This window comes from Homarus americanus, unplaced genomic scaffold (genome assembly GCF_018991925.1).
Source record: "Homarus americanus isolate GMGI-L3 unplaced genomic scaffold, GMGI_Hamer_2.0 scaffold14467, whole genome shotgun sequence".
Taxonomy (NCBI): Eukaryota; Metazoa; Arthropoda; class Malacostraca; order Decapoda; family Nephropidae; genus Homarus; species Homarus americanus.
The window spans coordinates 6,546,375-6,551,722 of NW_024733734.1; the positions used below are offsets into that span (position 1 = coordinate 6,546,375).

Sequence of the window (5,348 nt, forward strand, 5' to 3'; positions counted from 1 at the left end):
GTATGGTAAGGATGAGGTTAGGTTAGGTTTGGTTAGGTTAGGTTAGGATAGGGAAGTGTAGGTTAGGATAGGTTAGGTTAGGTTTGGTTAGTGAAATCCTTATATGTATGTATTTAGCTGTTAGAAGTGTGTGAGTAAAGGACGCGACTCCCTCCTAGGTGATCAAAGAATCCATGGACCAATGTCATTAAAACTTTGCGCGAAGGAACTGCTTTTGGCGAGCCGAGATAATTTGATAATTAATTTGTGGACGGTCAATGATGGAGAGTGATGATGGGAGGCGTCTGGTGGTTGGTTGGCTTTACCCTTGCTGCTGTATTACCTGTTTTGTGCTAGTTACCCCTGCTGCCTACTGCTGTGTTACCTGCTGTGTTAGTTACCTCTGCTGCCTGCTGTGTTACCTGCTCTGTGTTAGTTACCCCTGCTGCTGAGGTAACCATTTCATTTTAATATTATGATTTCCATTAATTTAATATTCTCACTAATTAGAATTAACCTGTATAGTCGATGTTTACATTTTAAGAACAACCTTCTCTGTGTAGGTCGATATTTTGAATAGCTAAAATATGAGGTTTTTAATCGCTATTATTTCCAGACTGATCAACCCCCATTAATCTCAATCTTACCTAAGTGGTTTTTCCTTTAATTCTAAGTATTAAGTTTAAGTTAAGTTGTTCTCAGCCGCGAGTTTAAAACCAAAACATTCGAGGGTGATTGGAAAATATATATAGAGCCATAATCCCTTTATCCCGTGGCTCTTTTGCTATAAGTAATGAAGGATTAGTCATTTAATTAACTCCTGGGTTAGAGAGATACTGATACGTGATTTAAATCCTCGCCAGGTACACTGCTCGTATCACCTGGCCAATAGGATTTGAACCCATTAACACTTGGGATCCATTACAATTCAGGCCCATTAGGAACTACTCTTCAATTAGATTTCTCAGTTTAGGTTAGGTTAGGTTAGGTTAGGTTGTGGTTAGGTTAGGTTGTGGTTAGGTTAGGTTGTGGTTAGGTTAGGTTGTGGTTAGGTTAGGTTGTGGTTAGGTTAGGTTGTGGTTAGGTTAGGTTGTGGTTTATGAAGACTAGAGCTTATAGGTTTGGGGCTAATTCACTAGCTCATTAGCCTAAATACTCACGATACTAATTAACTCACAATTTAATAGGCTGAGGCTGACCATAATTATTTTTTAGAAACTTTTTAAATAGGTTACAGTTCTTGTAATAGGTTAAGGAGTCAAGTAAGAGTTTTATAATGTGTGTGTGTGTGTGTGTGTGTGTATGTGTGTGTGTGTTAATGGATAAGTTTATAGTGAGTCTTTGAGATTAGTCTTATGCCATGTTTAAGCCTTCTGAAAACACACACACACACACACACACACACACACACACACACACACACACACACACACACACACACACACACACACACACACACCATACATCTTTCTAACAATCTCCGACAAAAAACAAAAAAAATACAATCATACAATTTACCTAAAAAAAAATAAAAAAAATTCACTCATTCTTCCAAAAATAAAATCGAAAAAACCCCCACAGTAAAATAGAATCAAAATGTCAATAATGGCTACTCAAGAGAGAGATGAGTTGCCGGATACGATAATTGTCCACATGTTGTCTGTACAGGATACACACACACACACAGACCGAGAAATCACCGTTGGTATCACACGGTTTTACTCCGGGTCAACGCCGCTACACGGGCCGCTATACGATCAGGTAGAAGAAATAGAATGGTATACATTTATTAGTATATAATTTGGGTATTATATGAATATTAACTTACCTAACATTAACCTAACCTAACCTGATGCTAACACTAACACTAACCTAACATTAACCTAACCTAACCTGACGCTAACACTAACACTAACCTAACATTAACCTAACCTAACCTGATGCTAACACTAACACTAACCTAACATTAACCTAACCTAACCTGACGCTAACACTAACCTAACATTAACCTAACCTAACAACGCTAACACTAACACTAACCTAACATTAACCTAACCTAACCTGACGCTAACACTAACCTAACACAACATTAGCCCTAACCTAACCTAACCTGACGCTAACACTAACCTAACATTAACCTAACCTAACCTGACGCTAACACTAACACTAACCTAACATTAACCTAACCTAACCTGACGCTAACACTAACACTAACCTAACATAAACCTAACCTAACCTGACGCTAACACTAACACTTACCTAACATTAACCTAACCTAACCTGACGCTAACACTAACCTAACTTAACCTAACCTAACCTAACACAGACCTAACTTAACACTAACACTTACCTAACCTAACGCCCGCCAAGTAGCGTTAGAGTGTTTAATCTTGAAGTGACATTTACATTTTTGTACGAAGATAAAGTGTAAAGTGTTAAGTGTTAAGTGTGCGTTTGTGCTACAGTGTAAAATATAAGTGTAATGTGTCATTGTAATAGTGTGTAAAGTGACGTAATTTATAAGTTTGTGTTTGTTTGTGTAGTATAAAGCATAAGTGGGTGTTTTAAATGTTTGTTAAGTATATTAGGTTAGGTTAGGTTAGGTGTGAATTGTTATCAGTGTGATGTTGGTGATGAAGTCTGAAATGCAGTGAATATTTTCTCTAACAAACCGTAGACACTTTAACTAGACGGAGCTTGTAATTTAACTTAACCTAACCTAACCAATACCTGATATAACCTAACTTAACCAATGCCTGATATAACCTAACTTAACCTAACCTAACCTAAGCTAACCATGAGAAAACAGATATCCACAGTAGATTTTTACTATATAAAAACATAAATTGAAGTTGAAGCCTAAAATAATACCTTCTTCCCTCTCCCTCCCCCCCCCTCCTCTGTCACTCCCCCCGATAAGACACCTAAGCCGGGCCTTCCTCTCCAGATTAACTTAACTTTGACAAATATAATTGTTGTTTATATTTTCCCTAAGAGTTAATCACTTTGATGTAAATTAAAGAAAAAGTTTAAAAGAAATGAAATGTGAGATTGCTTTAATATTTAATTTTTTGGGGGACGGTGTGTGACGGTGTGTGGAAATTGGAGGAGGAGGGTGTGTGGGAGGTGTGGGGGGTGGAGGAGGGAGGGTGTGTGGGGTGGAGGAGGAGGGTGTGTGGGGTGGAGGAGGGAGGGTGTGTGGGGGGTGGAGGAGGGGGAGGTGTGTGGGGGTGGAGGTGGGGTGAGGGGGGGTGGGAGGGGTCGAAGGTTATCTTTTTTTTGTTTTCTCTGATAATATTTAACAGAGAAAATAAAACTATCTCATTGTTACGGATGCTGTATGCTGTGTTCATTTATCACAGGATGTCGCGTTTATCTATATTAATGTGCTACAATTTAGTTTTCTCTCCTCTCTTCATTTGCAACAGTATTGGTGTGGGTTTTTTTTTTCTAGCATTTAAATTTCTATCTCTCATTTTCTACCTTTATTTTCTTCATTATTTCATTTTTTTTCCTTTGTCTTTATTTTTGTCTCCTTTTTTCTCATTATCTTTATTGTTTTCTTTCTTGCCGTTTTCATTTCCTCTCTCTCTCTCTCTCTCTCTCTCTCTCTCTCTCTCTCTCTCTCTCACACACAACAAACACGACGACTAACATAAACAACATCAGATTTCATAACATGGCTCACATTAACTCCATTACGGGTTCGGGATTCGGAGCTCGGAATCAGGGTTTGGAGTTGGGGATTCGGTGTTAGGGGTTCTGTTTATGTGGAGTTTTGGGGTTCACGATACGGATTTAAGGGTTCGAGGTTCGGAGTTTAAAGTTCAAGGTTTTTAATACTTGATTCGGGGGTTCGGGGATTCGGAAAATTGGAGTTTGTAGATACAGTGGAGGATTTATAGACATGAGTGGTGGTATTGGTGTGTCGGTGCAACTTTGGAATGATAACTTACGCTCGATCCATGATAGAACATCCGTTAATGTATACTGTATATCTGTGTGTGTGGTGACGTTACTGCTGGGATCAAGTACTCGTGTGTGTGTGTGTGTGTGTGTGTGTGTGTGTGTGTGTGTGTGTGTGTGTGTGTGTGTGTGTGTGTGTGTGTGTGTTTCTTGACGTTATTCATATAAAAAATTTTCTACTTTTTCACCTTGATGCTAATGAGGAGTTAACACGAACAATAAAACATAAAGATAGTGAGAAGGGAGAGAGAGAGATCACTATCTCTTGAGGATGAGAAACTAAACAACTTCCGTGGGTTCTCCGGACATGGTGGAGGTGACCAACGCGTGATTAGAGAGAGAGAGAGAAGAGAGATAAGATGATGATATGCGAATAGAACTAGGGAATGGTCTCCTGTCCCTTCACCTAGAGAGAAAGAGAGAGATACAAAACACCGATGGGAGATACTGATGAGAAAATGGTTAAAAGTAGACCTTGATAATAGGAAGGAAATAATAATCAAAATATATGATGACAGATGAGTTTTAAATCACAATAATCAGATATCACAAACAGTTCTCACCTCAAATAAATCTTTTATAGTCAATTTATTATATAAAAAAAAAATAAAAAAATACACACCCTTATGTAAATATTCATGTCATAATGCCTTTGAAATCAGATGATACTAACATGAGTCAGAAAACATCCGTGGGAAGGACAATAGTCACGTACCAAGTCTGTACGTAACAAGAGAAGGTGGAGGCTTCATATGTTGCAATCACTCGTAAATATCAATGTCGTTGGTGATTGTGATTTGTGTGTTAAATTCAGTAGTCTTATATTGGTTGATTGATATGAGTCTGTGATATTTCTTACCTTTGTGCATTTAAGCTTCAATGATTACTACTACTACTACTACTACTAAAAATATCAATTAATAACAACTCGTCTTAGTCATAATTACCTCAACCAGGTAAGTGATGTGTGGCTAAGTTCCGCTGGCAACCTGACCTAGGGGTGGCCAGCCTCACCCAGCACGAGAGGGTGTGTACGGGTGTTAGGCTGAGTGTTTCCTGAGACACTCCGTAGAAGTGATGGGTTTTTGTTGTGTGGTGTGAGGGGAGAGGCGGGGGTGGAGCGGAGGGGGTGGTGTGGGGAGCGGAGGGGTGGTGTGGGGAGTGGAGGGGGTGGTGTGGGGTGGGGAGCGGTGGGGTGGGGTGGGGAGCGGGTGGGGTGGGGTGTGTGTGTTCTTGATGTCTTGTACGTACGTGTTTGGCCACCTACTTTATTTAGCCTCTCAAACACGAAGCTAATGAACTTCCTTTCACCTACCACAGTTTCAGCTCCTCTTGAGTGAGTGAGTGAGTGAGACCCTTGGCCTTAAAGAGAAAGACCCCCCAAAAATAATTAAATAACGTGT

General features: G+C 39.5%; 1 protein-coding gene across 2 annotated transcripts in view; it reads left to right on the forward strand.

The window, feature by feature from the left end:
• Nucleotides 1–1,656: 1,656 nt before the first annotated feature.
• Nucleotides 1,657–5,348, forward strand: part of LOC121869956 (tyramine/octopamine receptor-like) — a 13,155-nt gene continuing 9,463 nt past the window's right edge. Inside the window, exon 1 of one of the 2 annotated variants that reach the window (XM_042371566.1) lies at nt 1,657–1,740. The gene's annotated coding sequence lies outside the window, so the exon portion shown is untranslated. The remainder of the gene's footprint in view (nt 1,741–5,348) is intronic. The other variant, XM_042371565.1, reaches the window with a different exon arrangement.